This window comes from Photinus pyralis, unplaced genomic scaffold (genome assembly GCF_008802855.1).
Source record: "Photinus pyralis isolate 1611_PpyrPB1 unplaced genomic scaffold, Ppyr1.3 Ppyr1.4_LG4, whole genome shotgun sequence".
Taxonomy (NCBI): domain Eukaryota; kingdom Metazoa; phylum Arthropoda; class Insecta; order Coleoptera; family Lampyridae; genus Photinus; species Photinus pyralis.
In genome coordinates this window covers 34,175,868-34,194,844 of record NW_022170511.1, presented here as the reverse complement: position 1 = coordinate 34,194,844, position 18,977 = coordinate 34,175,868, and the positions used below count along the sequence as shown (strand labels likewise).

Below are 18,977 nucleotides of genomic sequence, written 5' to 3'. Positions count from 1 at the left end.
TGTTGACAGACGGAAAGCAGAAATTACAATTGCATAGAAATAAAACGAGTTATGAAAGGCGTGTATCTAACCTATATTTTGTAGGTTCAATTAACAAAATTTCCCGGGAAAGTGAAATCGAATTGCAGCATGTAAAGCAGAAAATTTCCGGAAAGTTATGTCATTGTCATTTAATTTATAACGTCATACGCAAATCAATATTTTTGATGATATGTTTAAAATTCCCTTAGGATGCCACGAAATAAGTTGACCGATTTATTGAATGTACTTTAATAAGTATGGTCGCTACTATACAACTTGTTCGAGGTCGCGCTGTGTGGAAACTTGAAAACTGGCGACGCCGATACTCTTTTATAAAAGGAAAGAGCGCACAACATTCTTAGTTGTTACATTTGTCTATGAAGTGTTCCATCTTGAGTATATTGATAAAGTAGTAAAGAATTTCAGGTACTCAAGTAAAATTTATTAGGTTTCTTTAGGCGATCAATTTCGATATGCTATCATCGTCAGGCCGTAGCTAAAATTATTGTAATAAATATATGTATAAAAAGGTTACAATAATTACCGTCAGGTAGTTAACAGATAAAAAGTGAAATTGATGTAACAACATATGGAGCCTGTAAATTACAATGTAAGCAAACTATTAGTATATGTGAAATTAATTACCAAATGATGAGTTAACAAATATAGGTGCCACATGTGATATATATATATATATATATATATATATATATATATATATATATATATATATATATATAGTTATATTCATAATCATATGTGTGGTTAGGAAGTATATTCAGTGGCGTGTGTGTTTTGTCAGTGGTGTCGGGTGTTAGGGGTAAGCGTGGGATGGAGTTGTATTTGTTTGTTTGTTGTGTTGTGGTGAGACTTTATTTTGTATGCGTGTTTTTGAAGGGGTAAAGATGTTTGAAAAAGTGTGGTTCTGAAAAATTTGAAATTTCATTTAAGAGATTGTGTGAATGTTGTGAATGTGTTGTATTTTTCTATTTCTAGTTCTTCAAGTATTTTTAATCTATTATAATTGTTATCAATATGTAAAAGTTTTGTGTTTTCGATGGAAATGTGGTGATGTTCATTATAGATGTGTGTGCCGATTGCTGATGTGGGGTTATTGTTCAGATGTTCTTTAAAACGGGTATTAATTTTCTGCATGTGAGACCTATGTAGGTTTTAGTGCAATCGTCACAGTTTATTTGATATATGCCAGATTTATTTTGATAGGAGATGGGTGTTTTATTGTTAGTTAGTGTTTGGCAGTAGTATTGTGTGATTTGTAGGTGAGGGTGTAGTTGTGATGTTTAAGAGTATATATAATGTCATTGACATATCTGTTCCAAAATGTTATGTGACTATATTCGGGTATTTGTAATATTTGTTTTTCAATATCGTCAATGTATAAGTTAGCTAAGATCCCGCTAATGGGGGAGTCCATGGGCAGACCATCTGGTAGTACATAGAAGGAATCGTTAAAGTTGAAAAAGTTTTGCTTAGTGACAATGGGGAATAGACTGATGATGTTTTCTATGTCTATAGGATCAAAATTGAAATCAAATGTAGTGGTTTCGTTGGTGTAAAGGAAGTCTGAAAGAATTTTAAGTGCATAATAGGTATGTTCGTGTATAGGTTGACTATATCAAAGGATACCATTCTAAAATTGTGGGGACATTTATGTTTTTGAATGTTTTGAATAAGTGGTTGTGAATTGTTTATGGAAATGTTTTGTTGAATTTGGCTAAGGGTTGTGCTGGAGAGTTTGTGGAGGCAGTAATAGGTCGAATAGGTTTGTTGGTTTTATGGAGTTTTATTAAGCTGTAAAGGGAAGGAATTTGGGGATTCTTGATTTTCAGTTTTGATTTACAGGTTTCGAAGGGTTGGTTCACAAAAGTTAATTAAGTCTCTAAATTCAGTGATACATCTGTTAAGTGGATTGTATTTGAGTTTTTTTGAACATATTCATATTTGTCTATTAGAACCATTCCAGCATTCTTATCAGCTGGAGTGATAATAATATTGTTGCCTTTAACTTTTTGTTTCAAGTTTTTTAAAATATTGTAAAAATGGTTAGATTTACTGACCTTGTTAATACAGGCGTGTTGATTGAGTATGTGGCTTATTTCGTAATATATGGCTTTATCAGTTTGTGAATAAAGTTGACTTTCGATATCTACGGCTATTAGTATTGATGAAAAATGTTTCGGCGGTGGAGCGAATTTTTGGCCTAGATTAAGCAGTTTTTCTTCTTTGCTCGTTAGACGAATGTTGGTGAGGTTATTATATCGTGCTGGGAAGGAATGGGAAGGGGTTGATTGTTTGTCTGCATGGGGTTTGTATGAAATCGGGTTTTACCAATATTAAGGTTTTTGGACTTTTTTTTCTTTGTAGGGCTGTTTTGTTGCCTTTCTTTTATGAGGTGTTCTAGCTTTTTGTTTCTTTTGTAGTCCATTTCGGTATTTTGATGTATAATGTCTTCTTCTAATTGGTTGATTATTGTTATATATTCGATGTGGTGAAGTTCTTGTAGTAGTTGTCGATGTAAGAATTTTAATCGTTGATGTATGTTTTGTCGACATTTGTGTTGTTGGTTAATCTCAAGTTGCAAAAGTTTTTTGTGAATGACTAGCTGTTGATTAGGTGAACTTTTCTTGTTGGAGATGCGTAAGAACTTTGGGATGGCTCCATATGATTTTGCTGTGTGTAGAAAATTTAGGTGTTGTTGATTTTTGCGATCGAAATCGATCGCCTAAAGAAACCTAATAAATTTTACTGGAGTACCTGAAATTCTTTACTACTCTTGGTTGTTAATTCCAACAACTTTAATTGTTATTTAATTACAGTAACTATTGCGGTGAACGTTTTACTAACGTTTCGGGACTAATAAGTGATTGACTATTGGAGTCTAACTCTATTGGTATTAGTTTTATCTTACCAAGTTTCGTTGCATTCATCTTATCAAGTAATTTAAAGGGAAAGCTCACTCAGTACATATGAGTCTTGCAGACGTTTCGTAAAAAAATTGCCCAGACTTTAGTTTCAATTTTTTAGTGCATATTATACATCGATCTTTTCGCAAGGAAGTTTGTTTTTATAGTATGGTTTTATGACGAGGTTAACAGATTGCTATCGTATGTGATTCAGAGCATCTTTTTAATAAACTGTAATATAAAATAAAATAAAAAGATACGCTTTTCGTTATTTATAAATAAATACAGCAAATACATGCTGCATTCTGCATTTAATATTGAAATTAAAAACCAAAGTGTTGGTGTCGTTACGTCGATTACACATTGGTAATATGGCCACATGAATACACGAATTTTTATAACATCTTACATCAAATTTACAATGGAGATTGAACCAAATAACTAGATTACATTTTCATTCATTAATTACTAAACTTCCTAAATATATTATATTTAAAGCTTATCCATATTATCTATTTCAATTAAGATAACCATGCCATCACCACAGGCAATTACACTCTTGAACGAAAAGTAAAACTCAGTTTTCCAATCATGGACTTTCTGTCTACGTATTTCACGCTATGGCAAACTCAAGCAATTTCAATTCTAAATTAAAGACTGATTATCTTTTAAACCTTAATTCTCGAAAGTAATTGCGAGGCATATTCTGTCTCAGACAGCGATCAAATTGGAACTAGTTCTATATACTTTTAATGTTTATTTCTCGCTGTCAAATTTAGCTAGTTGGCAACATGGATAAAACGTTTTTTTTTCAGTGATGGTAATTGCAACAAACTGTCCTTTGCTATAAGGCGGAATTCACACCAAAGCAATAGGCAATAAGCAATAAGCGATGCGAGATCTGAGTTGCTCATATCATGCTGTATACAAATGCATTGTGTAGGTTGAGACATTTCAAACCGAGACGACAGCGATATCGTATCGAATAATAGGGTCTGAAATCGGACGATTTGTACTGCAAACGATATTTAGGTTGTGTTGCTAATTGCTTGTTGCGTGAAAATGTCGGAAGAAAAGCAAAATATTATATTCGTACAAATCATCGAAAAATATCCTTGCTTATACAATTTCACCAGGGACGATTATTCTAAACGTACTGTAACGGAGAAAGCTTGGTGTGCAGTTTCCAAGGAAGCAGGTATAGCAGGTGAGTACAAAAGGAAACCACCGTTTTGATTTTAATTTTTTATTTTATTTTCTGGTATTTTGGCAAATACACGGCATTTCATAGTATCTTGGCCTACTCGGAATTATATTCATGCTCTACACAGTACTTCCACTGCCATGGAATTGCTGCTTGAGGAGTGATAAAATATTCAGATAAATAATTTCGTAGTGCTGTTGCAGTATTGTGTTCAGTAGTATGTAAACCAATTGCAGGAAGAAGTATAGGTCCAGATTCGTTTAAAACATTAACATCGTCTTCTAATAGAGGCACTGAAAAACGACCTTCAGTGTTTCGTATAAAATTGTGTAGGACACAACCGGCTTTTATTATATTATCAACAGTTTCTTGTCCACATGCAATAGGTGTTTCAAAAATGCGGAATTTACTAACTAACATACCAAATGCGCATTCAACGCTTTTACGACCGCGAGATAATCGATAGTTGAATATGCGCTTTTTATCGTTTAATAGCTTTTTTGGAAAAGGGCGCATGATGTTTTTACGCAATGGGAAAGCCTCGTCGGCACAGAAGTAAAATGGAAATGTATTACCGCTTTCATCATGAGGCAAAGGTCTTGGTGGTGGAAATTTTAATTTATTTCTATCCAGCAATCGTCCAAGTTTACTGCTTTTAAAAACAGCACCGTCGCTATTTCGGCGGTAATCGCCAACATCAATAGTTACAAACATTCCATCAGCATCTGCAGTTGCCATTAATACCACAGAAAAAAAATCTTTGTAATTGTAATTTTGCGATCCTGTGTTACGGAATTTCTTTATTCGGATATGCTTTCCGTCGATGGCGCCTATGCAGTTTGGTATATTCCAGAGTTCATTGTATCTATTTGCTATAGATGTCCATTTTGTCTCATCTGGAGCTGGCATGTATTGAGATTGTAAAGCGTTAAAAATAGCAGCTGTTGTTTCGTGGATGATGTTGCTAATGGTACCTACTGCATCCTCGAAAAAATGCAAGTGATAATGCTGCAAAACTGCTGCCTGTTGCCAAATACATGAAACAATATTTTTTTTAATTGTATCATATATCTCACAGTGCAAATATAAATAAGTAGGTATGTGTGATACATAGTATTTATTTTTAGTTACTGAATGCAAAGAAAAATGGAAGAATCTGCGAACTGCACTGAAACGAGCTCAAAACAAGCTACCGTCTGGATCTGAAGCCAAAAAGAAGAAATATTATTTACACGATGTAATGTCATTTCTTTTTCCATTTTTAAAGTCGAGGCCACAGTCTGGTAATCTACCCTCACCGAGTAGAGCAGACAATGATAACGACGTAGCAGAACCTCCCATAGAACGGACAGAAACTAATACGAGTTCCAATAATACGGATTCAACCGTCACAGAAGACGACAATGAAGACCCCCCTGATACACAAGGCTGTGAAGTTAGTGCTGTTGAACACGCAGAAAGCCAAAAATTACCTCTGCGTCCTAAACATTTTGTTCATACCCTAAAGAAAAAGAATCGCGCAGCATCTGTAACTTCTACTTTGTCAGATGAGGCGGATAAATCTTTTATAGAATATATGAAACGGCAAACTAACGCAGAAAAACCCATCAGTGCAGACTTGGAATTCCTACAGAGCCTGCTGCCAGATGTTATGCAAATGGATTCCAGGAGAAAACGGATGTTTAAGAGATCAGTGTTAGAGTTAATCGACAACATATTGGCGGAGCAGGAAAGAGAACAAAATCTGCAATTTGCAGGCCCCACTTCTTCGTCGGCATCTTCCCAGTGGAGTCACGATGACTCTTCTAATGCATCGGCAGCTGAATATCTTGCTACTTGGAACATGGGATCATAAACTATGTCTTCTTATGTTTTAAATAAGAATGTATGTTTCTTTTTATGTTGTAATGATATTTTTGTACTACATTACTTTTGGTTTTAGTTAAATATAAAAGTTTTCTTATCCAGTCATTAGAACCTATTGTTTGCCAAACTAACACTTACCTCAAAGTAATTAGCAGACGTTCCTCGGGGCTTACTGCTAATCTGTAATTCGTATCTTTCTTGAAGATAATCGGAGAAACAAGTCTCAGCAGAACTGAGAAATTCTCTTTATTCATCCTGTAGAAACTTTTAAATGTTTCAGGGTCCAAACTCAGTTCTATAGCAACCACACTCACTGAATGAACTATACTTCTTACATGAAAAGGTCGCACCCAACATCGACGTTTCTTTTTGTTTGCTTTTAATCGTATTCGTCGCAACATGTAATAAGAAATTACGACGTTGTTCACGACGGACATTTTGTATATCGAATGAATATATTGCTTCGATGAGAACAAACGCACGATACGATATTGTATATCGCATGTAGCGTATCGCGTATTGCCTGTTGCCCATTGCTTTGGTGTGAATTCCGCCTAAAAGCACCATTAGTTTTTTTCTTTATTATTTCATTATTTCTTATGAAGCCTAGAAATGCCGGGTTTCAAGTAGTTTTATTTTCTTAACCCAGATATGCCTAAAAATTTGTGGAAAGGAAAAATTCGTAATTTTTTTAATATTTATTGTCAGTTATATAAAAAAAAACATATTGCAAGGGTATCAGAATTTTTTTATTATGCAAGTGAAATGTACTAATTATAGTAGGGTGAAGTGGGGTAAGTGCGTTTTTGGGGCAAGTGCGTCTTTGCATTTTATTTGGGGTGTATATTTAAATATCATGTTTGATATATTACATTATGTTTCTTTTGACACTTGGCAACGTTGGACACGCCAAAGAACTTTTATAGCTAACTTCATACCAATTGCGTGTTTCCGCGAATGATCAACAGCTGATTGTACTGCGTTGCAAAACGTGTTTGCTGTGATTTTACTGAATTTATTTCAACACAAGCGGTAAGTAAAATATTTCTGCTTGTTTTACATCATTGTGCATCAATCGATTTTTCCCAATTTGGCTTTATATTATAAAAACCATAATCTATAAGACGTGTGGGTGCACTTGCCCCTCATTTTCTGAAGAAAGGGAAACTGCACCTACTGAGGTAGGGGAAAGTGCACCGCACAAATTGAGGCAAGTGCACCTAGGGGTGCAATTTCTCCGCTGGTGCACTTGCCCCTTACATATTGATTTAATTAATTTAATTACCTAAAACAATTTTTAGGTCATGGTGAGGACATATCAAAGAAAAACAGACAAGGCTAGTTATTCTAAGGACGACTTACAAAAAGCTCTGACAGCGATAAATGCCGGTGAATGTGGCACTTTGCGTGCCAGTAAAATATATAAAATACCCAGAAGTACGATAAGAGATCATTTAAAGGGTAGACGCGGTGTAAAAAGCAAAACCATGGGAAGACCCACAGCTCTCACTCATAAAGACGAGGAAACCCTGGTAAAATATATGAAGTATGCTTTTATTAGTCTGTGTCATGACGAATTAATTGGTGATATTTAATTGTAGGTGCATGGAAAAATGGGGCTTCGGCATCAGTAGAAAGGAGCTCTTGGAGATTGTCGGTCAATATATTTCAAAAAATAAGATTTCTACTCCATTTAAAAATAATGTGCCAAGTGAAGATTGGTTCCTAGAGTTCAAAAAGAGGCACAATTTGTCAATTAAGAAGCCAGAAATTGTGGAATACGCTAGAAAAAAGAATACTGACCCATTTGTAATTAATGAATATTTTCAATTATTGGAAAAGACTTTAAATGATTTGAAATTGATTGATGCTCCGGCAAAGATTTGGAATATGGACGAAACAAGTTTTTGCACTGATCCATCGAGAACGAAGGTCGTAGGAGTGAAAGGTGTATCGTCAACAAGAATAACGGCTGGCTCAGGGCGTAACAATACAACAGTTTTATTTGCGGCTTCGGCCAGCGGCGAGAAGGCACCATCCCTCATTGTGTATAAAGGGAAAAATGTCTGGGATACATGGATCGCTGAAGATGGAAAAGGATATCCTGGAACTGCATATGCAGCAAGTGTAAATGGGTGGATGGAAACAACCATCTTTAGAAATTACTTTTAAAAAAATTTTATTCCCAATCTCGGTGATAGTAGACCTGTGCTTGTGGTGTATGATGGGCATTCAACCCATATAGATATTGTGTTAGTGGAAGAAGCAATAAAGAATGATATTGTAATACTGAAGTTGCCACCGCACACAAGTCACCTTCTCCAACCTCTAGATTTGTCTGTTTTTAGATCAATTAAAATTACTTGGGATGAAATGTTAGTTAAGTGGCAGAGAAAAAACTTGGGCAAATCTTTATCAAAAAGTAAGTTTGCTGAAATGGTTGGTTCATCCTGGAGTAAAGTGGATCCAAAAATCATAAGCGCAGGTTTCAAGAAAGGTGGTATAAATCCATACAATCCAAATGTTATACCGGAGGAAAAGTATGATCCACAACAATTAAAATGCTGGAAATTACATAATCAACCAGTAACGCCCACAACTTCTAACAATTCACAGGTTAGTGACGGTGGTGAAGCTGAAAATCAGCAAACTCATGAGGCTGTTGTGCAGAGTATGGATCTAGAAGAGCACAATAAAGAAAACATGAATAATAATATGTTAGAATCTCACAAAAAAAGCGTCAGTTTTGAAGATCTTCTGCTCGAGATTTGCAAGGATTCAAAAAATAATACTAATGCTACAAGAAGCAAAAAAAAGAGTAGCACAAGGTGCCGAATTGATTACAGTGAAGATGTAATAAAACGGATGAAAGATGCACCAAAAACCCAATCCTTACAGAAGACAAAAAATCACAAAAATAAAAGTTCCCACAAAAATGTAGCAAAGGAAGATAAAGCTGAAGAAAGTGACAGCGATGATGGAAATATAATTCTAGATGATGAAGAAAGTGACTATGAAGATGTATCTGATATATTACAGGAAGTAGAAGACGAATGCGTAAAAGACGTTAATACACGCAAAAAAGGAGATTGGGTGTTAACTAAATTAAAAACGGAAAAAAAGAATGTGCAATACTTTATCGGTCAGATCATAGATGAAGATAGTGAGTCACAAAATCCTATAATAAAGTTTACTAGAAGAATTAAGTCTAAAAACATTTCAACATGCAGCACAACGTTTTCTTGGCCTGCTGTGGACGACATAGCAGAAGTGCCACTATCATCATTAGTCTTCATTCTACCTCCTCCATTTGTTGGCAGAAGGGGGGAATTTAAATTTGAAATTAGTTTTTCTAATTATAACATAAACTAGGGTTTCAGAGAGTTTTTTTTAATATTTGTTATTGTTTTGACGTTTATTTTAGAAATAAAAAGATTTAAGTTTTATTATTGAATGGACAGTTCTTCATGAAAAATTCAATAACTGCCTTCATATTGGAGATTTTTTAACACTGTAAACTTCAAAAGAATCTCAAACGTCAATTCTATGACGCACTTTCCCCGCTTTCATTATTCATTGAGATATACAGGATCTAGGGTATGGTGGCGCACTTTCCCGGTTTTCGGGGTAAGTGCACCTACATCTAAAAAAATTCATATATTTAATTCCTGTAAATGAAGTGTGTAAGTTGCGAATATGGATGAATTGGATTTGTGTTAGGGTAGGTACCACCTTGTGGTAAAACCATTACCTATGTACATTAGCACCCCGTTTTCTGGCCCAAAAAAAAATTTTTTTTTTCTGAAAATTTCAATTTAGCAGTGGCACTTACCCCACTTGACAAAGAACACATCTTGTTTGTTTGTTTGTTTGTCTTGTTTTGAAATAAAATGATCCATGCGATCGTATCGAATATTATGATCAATTGAATTTTTTGTTGAACAGTGTCCTTTTTGGTAACTGAAACTTTTTATTTTGTGTCAAAACTCAGTTGGTCAAACTGGCCTCCACGTTTTCTGTGCAATTGCCATGCATTTTGCACAGCCATGTCAACTGAATGGAATACTATTGAGAAATGCCACTTCTTCCCTCTAACGGATACCCTATAAACTAATATTTTGATCGGATCGATCAACGCCTCCCATGTTCATATTATACAAGTGTATGAGGTGGGGTTGTTCTACCTAAATAAAAAAATACAGAATATTCTACCAAGCTAATATTTTTTACCTGAATAATTTTTTTTGTCTTTTTGCGAATAACGCTTTACTGTACGTAGAGGGTCTATTCCTTTGAAGAAACGCATACTACACTATTGTCATGCCATTTTACGGCACTAATATTGCTGTCATTTATTTTCGCATAGTCATGAACTCCACGTTTTTGTTTCTTCATAACTTGTTTCAACTAAAGTACATCCTAATAATCGATTTTCTCTTACAGTGCCAGTCGCATGTAACTCTCTGTAGGAAAGCTCTTTCATTAGTGTAACAGAAGTAAAAAAATTATCGAAAAATATATGGAAATGGCGTTCCTGGCCATTTATTGTTCAAAACATCGGTATATTGTAGAACAACTCCAGCACCTACACCATAGTTTTCGTACTTTTTATTTATTTTTGTGGCAGCATGATACGGCTCAAACCAATTGATATAGCCTAACCTAGTCGCGCCAACCCAGAACTTATACCCATACCTAATCGGTTTGCCATGGATGTACTCTAGTATGTATGTAGATTCAGTAATTTAGAAAGAGGTAGCTCATCGTCTGATGAAAACTCGTCATCCTCGCTTTCAAAAACAATTTCAGCCGGAGCTTGTAACTGTGAACCAGATAAATTACTAATGGCTACATTATCCTCGTCAGTAACATCGCCGCACGCATTTTCTGGGGGAAATATCACAATATCTTTAACGTTATTACCGCATCATCGTCATCCACTATCATGGCAAGGGCTTCGTTCAAAGAAAAACCTCTGTAAAAATACGTTTTCCATCAATACAAATATGCCTATTGTACTATATTTAGTACACCAGCAAATGATGCAAAAATACGTGTACAAAAAATGTCGTAGTGTCGAAATACATTATAATAAATATTAGGTTAAGGGTTAACCTGAGAATTGCAACACAATAATAACAATTACTCTATTGTTTAATAAACAAAACACTTACCTTTCAGATCGTACCCACGGATGAGTCATTTTTTAAACTGCCCACTTATCGCGATTGTATAATATTACGATAACTTAAAAATTTGCTTAGAAGTGTGACTTTACTTAAAAACTGATGCACAAAGAATGTCAGTAAATGGCTTGCAAAACATGCCGACATCAGGAAACAGCAGGTTAACACCCACAATGGGTGTACTTTATTTAGTACAATAGGCACATCTGGGCATAGTCATATCAGTAGTAGAATAATTGAAGTCTTCTATTGCCTCTTTAATGTCTGTGATCTCGGAATATTTTCAATTTCATTTTTTTTCACTTCACCTAATTGATATTCCTAATAATAATCCACCGCATACCCCACTGGCTGCTTAATAAATATATGAGTTCCATGAATGGCACCAATTACGTTTGGAACCCCTGATCTGGCTCGAAAAACGTAGATTTTAATCAGAAATTTATTGTACTATATATATATAAACTGCAGATCCAATTAGAACATTTTCTACTACCCTGGGGAAGTGACGTGACAATGCTTCAACCAATTGCGCTCCTCGTATCGGCGGCTGTAAGTGAATCGTTTTGTTTACTCAATACCAAACGTGGTCGGTGTATCTTCCAAATTTAGTATGGTATAAACGTGGCATGGCTAATCGTAGTCTAACAACATCCTCGGACCAATTGAAAAACTCTTCCTTAAACCTCTCCCAGTTATCCTATTGGTTTCTGTTCAGTTCGGCCGAAGCTTTCGCGTTTCCTTCGACCATTTTTCTCGCATAAGTTAACTTGTTTGGCCCGTTGGGTTCAAAATTTTTCAAGTAATTCTCCAGACTTTCGATGAAGTTGGCTGGATGGATGGTTTGCATGCTGCCATCAAATTTCTTCGGTTTTTGGTGTAACATATGGTCAGCCTTATAGAATAATGGATGGGTTCTCCAAGAGGTTGATTTTCTTCTAACTTGGCTTTAATGTAAGGTGCTGGGCATGTGCGCACTTCAGGAATTATTTGTATTGCGGGTTCAAGCAATTAATAACCTTTATTAGCAAATGATTTTACAACAAGCGTCTAACGAGGAATTCTTGACGCACTTGTTCAAGCATTCCTTTCATTTCTCTCTTCGTTTCTTGTTGTTCTTTTTTTTGTTCTCTCCTGGTCTCTTGCACATTCCTCTGGATTTCTTGTTGTTGTCTGATGAACATCTCCATCATATTGGCCAATTGTTGGAATTCCCCTGGGGCGTGGCTGGTTTGCGGCTTCGGTATGTTGGTTTCGTCCATATCACTAGATGTTTCTTGACCTGCCCCGGCTTCCTCATATTGCTGGCTAGTTTCACTCCCTGAAGCATTTTCCTCTTAGATTTCGTGACTTCAAAAGATGTCTTGGATTTCTTGGAACGACATTTTATGAGTTTGAATTTGAGTTTCTTCTTGTATTTGATTTCTTCCTTCGGCTTCTTAAATCCGGACCTTAATTCCATATACAATATACAAATGACCTACCTTTGTATCCCCCAAGATTTCAAAAATGTCAATAACTACTTCCAGAAAATCTAGAAATTCCTAACCCCTAATTGTAAAAAATTACTACGCTGCCACTGGCTTAGTTAGAACCTATTTCAAACTCCTAAAAATAATCATAGAAGTCGAAACCCTTTCATAAAATCAAATCATACGCCACCACTGGCTGTAATAATTTTAAATTCTAATTTGACTCCCTTAATCCAGTGGTAACCGCTAATTCGGCCCTCATGTTGATGCGCCAATTTGTAACAGCCCTTTTATTTATGCCTCACGTTCCTGCCTTACTTGATAGAAAATAAACCCCTGTGAGGAACAAAATTACTATATTAAAAAAAAATTAAATTCAAATTCCAGTACACTTGGGGTTTGTTATTCTATTAATTACTCAATTAATTATATTATCCTGAATTTTAATCCAATGTTAATCCGTGACCACGCCCAGTTTTAGGTACCTCGGTTTATGTAAAAATTTACTTAACCCTGCAGCACTCGCGTGAAGATTTGTTACGTGAGCGGTCGCGTGGGATACATTTGTGTCCCATAATAACTAACAGGCTGAATGAAAAAGTGTACGCCACCATTACTAAAATTTAATCACCCGCCCAAAACAGAGACGCCCAAACCTTACAGGCCACCCGTTTACGAATAACCCGCAGCAGCGCGAGAGTACGGAGCGCGCGATCTACCCCAAGATGTAGATGCCGCGCACCCACATACTTCAACACCGCGCTAGGGGACGACACCTTTGAAAAAACCTACCAACTTGCAAATACGCACGACTAGTATAAGAAACTTCGCCACCCTTCCATTGACCGAGGCACGTGGCGCAGTGGATGCGGCTCACGATTGCTATTCGGGAAAAGGTTGTGGGTTTCGAATCCGCTGCCGCACTGCTTCTTGTCTGGGGTTTTGTTCAGGGGGTTTTCCTCAGACATACGTAGCTTCGCATAAGTGCTAGCATAATTATGTTGAAATCTACGAGGCGAATGCTGGAGCAGTACTCTCCCCCTCAGCACCCTAACTCCGTTCCTTCCGTTCCAATCCCTACTTACCCATCCTCACAATCCCGTTCTCTTGGCTGAAGAGGGGCCAGGAAGCCTGAGCAGCCCGCCTCCAGTATCCCTGAGTCAGGGGTGCCGGAGGGAATGAAAACACGTTGGCCTTTTTTTTTTTTTTCCATTGGCATCTTCTCTCGCAAGATCGCATCTGAGCATAAACCGTTCAGAAAAACTTTACCCACCGCTTTCCCTTGCTTTTTCTTGTTAAGAACAAGGCGATCGTGGAATCAAATACAAGTGCGCCGTTACCAGCTGTGTGTGGACGTGTACTAGACATTTTTCTAGCTACTAAAACCCCATTACTTTTTGTTTGTGACATATGTTGTATATAGGTTTATGTTTCTAGCTCTAATAAAGTGCGAAGTTCATGTAACGTGTACATATTATTACCCAATTACGGACCAACAAAAGTTAATTGATATTTTGGTACAAAGTAAAGATGTGTGTGTCATATTTTTATTAAGAACCATTCAAACGAGAAATAAAATTAAGAAAGACAATTCAAAAATTTAAAGAAACCCAATTATTCGTCTTCTTTTTCTTCGCATTTTAAGCACACTATAGGCGAATCATTTTGATGATCTTTGCAAATCCAATTATTGCAAATGGAGCAGTAGTCTCTGGTCCTTTTGTCTCTTTTGCGAGGACATATGTAGCACCGACCATTTCCTGTTCGGGCCTTCTTTGACGGTGATGCAATGTTGTTTGCAGAAGTAGATGATTCTTCCAAACGTTCGGTTACAAGCAAACAGCATCGTTCCCTCAACTGTGTTGAAATATTGGGAATGCCAGATCGTTTCCTAATTTGCGGTTTCATAAGATCCAAAGCTAAGGTGCGTAAAAAATCGCGTCGTTTGTGAGTTAGGTTTGAGTTGTTCATTTGGAATAATACTAATGCATTAATTGCTGCTATATTCATAATATCAAAAAATATAGTAAGAGGCCATCTCCTACTATTTCTAGCAACATTGTACGAGGCACACATCTGGTCGACAACATCAACTCCAAACTTGGTGTGATTGTAGTCCACTACCATCGTTGGTTTGCCAGTTTCATGGTCAATACTGTCATCTGCATGGCTCTGCCGGTATTTCTCGTTTATTTTTCTTGACTGTCCCGAGCATAGTAAGTTTGAATTCATTTTTTGTTGAACAGCAAGTGGAAAGCTAGAAAACCAATTGTCCATGGTTATATTACGATATGTTCCTCTAATAAAAGAAACAAGTCGCTTGACAACATCCGAAGGGCTGTTAGATAATTGAAAAGGACCGCCTGATTGAGTTCCAGCGTATATTTCTAGATTCAAGGTATACATGTTACTTGAATGAACTAGAGCGAAAACTTTTAGGCCGTATTTCGCTGGCTTTGATGGTATATACTGCCTAAAAGGGCAACGTCCCCTAAAGGCCACCAGTTGTTCATCAATTGTTAGATCGGGTCCAGGCATAATGGATTTCTGGCAGTTTTCTATAAACACCCCAAAAATGTTTCTTATTGCTGCCAACTTATCAATTTCTCTTCGTTCTTGCCGAGTATTGACATCGTCAAATCTCAAGCAGCGTAAAAGAAACCTAAGTCGATTATACGACATTGTGCAATATATGGCGTCCATACCGGTACCGTCCGTTCTCCAAAAATCCGTAATATTTTGTCTACCCGATTTACTAACTCCTAGAAGGTATAACATTCCAAATAAAGCCTTTATTTCACATTCTTCAGTCGGCTTCGCATCTCGCTCACGATTGTAGTTAGACTGATTGTTTTGAATGTATAAATTTGTTGACGTAGTTACTGCTTCCACAATATTGCTACTAATAAAGATTTCAAAACATTCTAAAATGGTTTTAGCATGTGCTGCATTGCCTATAGGTCCAGGTTTTCCTTCGAAAATATTATACGCCCTAGTCCTTGTTTTTGGTGAGCAGATTTTCTTCCATTCCGTTATACAGTCCTTTCCAACGTAACGAGGAATCTGATCGTCATCAAACCACCCTATTATTTCTTCGGAATCATTCGGATCTTCTGCATCTTCCTCAGAATCGGTATCGTGGTCGCTGTTTTCACAAAAATCACCTTCATCTTCATTAAGATCCGCTAACCCTAGTATTTCCTCCTCCTCCTCTAACTCATTGTACCATTCCAACCATTGTTTAGGATCTTTGCTCATTTTTAACATACTAACAGTAAAAATCCACTCATAAACACTCATAAACTAACTAATAATAATAATAATAATGTGTCTTTATTAGAATAACGAGTGGCATTTAGGTATTATTATAAACATGTAATTAACAAGTTTACTCGTTAATCTAATGAGGCGAAGTTCAGATGCTTTGGTACAAAGAAACCGCGCATCTGCTCTTCCACTTAACCCCTTTAGATTACATTACTTAACGATAACGATAGTGGAAAATTATAGTTATAGTAGGTGGATGAATAAACAAAAAATAAAATTTAAATAAAAACATTATGTCTTACGCTAAATGAACCAAAAATCAATATAAGGAAATCAGATATAAATGATGGATGTGTACAAAAAGAAATCAAACAGGAGATGTAATATCGTACAATTTATATCAAAGAGGATGACATTAATATAAAAAAAAAATGAATTAAAGACTCATGTTTTGTCTATCCAGTGTAATTTTAAATAATTTAGTTTTAAATGAAACCATCCCAAGCATTTTAACATCAGTAGGCAGAAGATTGTATATTTTTGCAACGTTATAAACATACGATCGTTCGAAAAACTTGATTCGATGGAGAGGTGGAGTAATTAGTTGATGTAATCTAATGTTAGAGCTAAATTGAATCTTCTCGTACAGATACCTAGGCATACAATTGGTAATAATACTATGAAATAGAGTGGCAGAGTGCAGGTATCTCCTGTTTCCCATATTTAGCCAGCCGACTTCTTTTATCTTGTGAGATATGCGTTCATATTTTTTTACACCAAAAATTAAACGTAGGCACGAATTTTGAATTTTTTGTATTCTGTCAGTATCACTCCTGTCAAGGCAAGGACCATACACAGAGTCGCAGTAATTAAAATTAGATAAACTAAGGACTCGCACAATAGCACCTTTAGATGATAGCTTAAAGACTGCCGATGGTTAAAAATTAACTTTAAATTGCCAAACGCCCTACGACTAATGGCGGTAATGTGCTGTTTAAAGCGCAAATCGCAGTCCATCGACAAACCCAAGTTTTTTACACACTGTTTTGGTACTAGAACCATGTCTTTTATTTTAATTGCTAAATTATTAATATGATCAGTTCTGGTTCTACGTGGACCAAAAATAATGAAGGACGATTTTAAATGGTTAATTCGTAGTCCATGTAGTTCAGACGTATGAACTATACGTTTAATATCTGAGTTTATATGGCTTATTGCCTTGACAGAATCTGATGCAGAGAAACTGAATTGTAATTGAACATCATCAGCATATTGATGAAATTTGACATGATGGACACTGTGATGAAAATTACTGGTATATATAGAGAACAAAAGTGGTCCCAACACTGATCCCTGAGGTACTCCCGAAGTTATGCTAATAGCTGATGAGATATGCTCCCTTAGTACAACCTGTTGCAATCTACCTTCGAGATAATTTTCGACCAATCGAGTCGCATTGGGATTGAAGCCAATGTAATTAAGGATGCTTATAAGTATTTTGTGGTTTATCGTGTCGAAAGCTTTGGAAAAATCAAGCAAAACTAAAGCTGAAAGTGCGCCTTGATCGACGGAACAAATAATATCATTAGTGACATTCAATAATGCTGTAGTACAACTATATCCAACCCTGAAAGCGGATTGGGTATTTGGTAAAATGGATTCAATTTTTAAAAACTCATTTATTTGTTCAGACATTACTTTCTCCAAAACTTTTGACAAAACCGGCAAAATACTTATTGGTCTCAAATCATTGACGGTGCTTGGTTTACTGATCTTTGGTAGTGGGGTAACATATGCAAGTTTCCAGTCATCAGGATAAGTACCAGTCTTTAAGCAAACATTTATTAAGTACGTTAGGTATGGTAAAATATATGGACAGCACAAGTTTAGCATTTTTATAGTGATGCCATCTGACCCTGCCGATTTAGATTTTACTCTAGAAATATGTCTCAGCACAGTGCGTTCGTCAACTTCAGCAAACGAAAAAGACCAGTAAAAGTAATGGGAAAAAACCTTCCGTAAGTGTTCACTGTAGAATTTCATTAGTTTATTTTCAGATTGAAAATCCAAAGTACTGACATTAGCGAAAGACGTGTTCATCATATCAGCATCATTAAGGTGAGCTGGAATACCTACAGCTTTTCGCTTGTTATAAATGTCTAAAGTTCTAAGGTGCTTCCAGACTTGATTAATGTCATGCTTTACCTTGAAGTCTACGTAAGCCTTTTTTTCTTTTTTAATTGCTGATGTGGTATAATTACGCATGGTTTTGTAAAAATTCCAATGCTCCACTTTTTTACTGTTTTTATATTTCGTTAAAGCATTATCCCGTATAGATATCATTGTTTTTATAGTGTCAGTCAACCACGGAGCTCTTATTTTGGTTATACGTACCGTTTTTATGGGTGCCCAAATGTTAAACAAGTGTATGATATTATTTGTTATAAAGGCCACCATGTCATTTGGATTGTTTAACTCGTAAATAAATTCCCAATTAACTGATTGCAGGGACAGTGCGAACTGATTATTGTCAAAAAGACTAAAATCTCGGTAAGTGAATAAAAAGTTGCTTGGTGACTTATAGCACATAGGATATTCACAGTAGGCGAGACAGTGATCAGAAATACAATGCATGGGAATCACACCTACAATTTCTACATCAATGACTGCTGGCACAATAATAAGGTCTAAAACGGTTGATGTTAATTTACTTACCCTGGTCGGTTCTTGAACTAATTGCTTAAAGCCCAGTACATCAATTAGTGACATAAACCTACATGTTATGGCATCATCAATTTTTCCTACATCCAGATTGAAATCCCCAAGGAAGATGATCTCATTCGATAATGACAAATAATCGGTTACACAATTCTCAAAAGTTTCAAAGAAATCGGTAATGGGATACTCCTGCCTCCTGTACATCGTGCCAATGACCAGTGGTCTACCATGTAAATTCATCCTTATCCAAATTTGTTCCGCACTGGTGCTAGAACTCTTTGCTTTAATTAATTTGTAACGTAAATTATGTTTTACATAA

General features: G+C 36.0%; 1 protein-coding gene across 1 annotated transcript in view; it reads left to right on the top strand.

Annotated features, from left to right (window-relative positions):
• The window catches only part of LOC116168272 (DNA-binding protein D-ETS-6-like), a 77,251-nt gene that overhangs the window by 52,440 nt on the left and 5,834 nt on the right, over window positions 1–18,977 (top strand). The gene's annotated exons all lie outside the window — the stretch shown is intronic.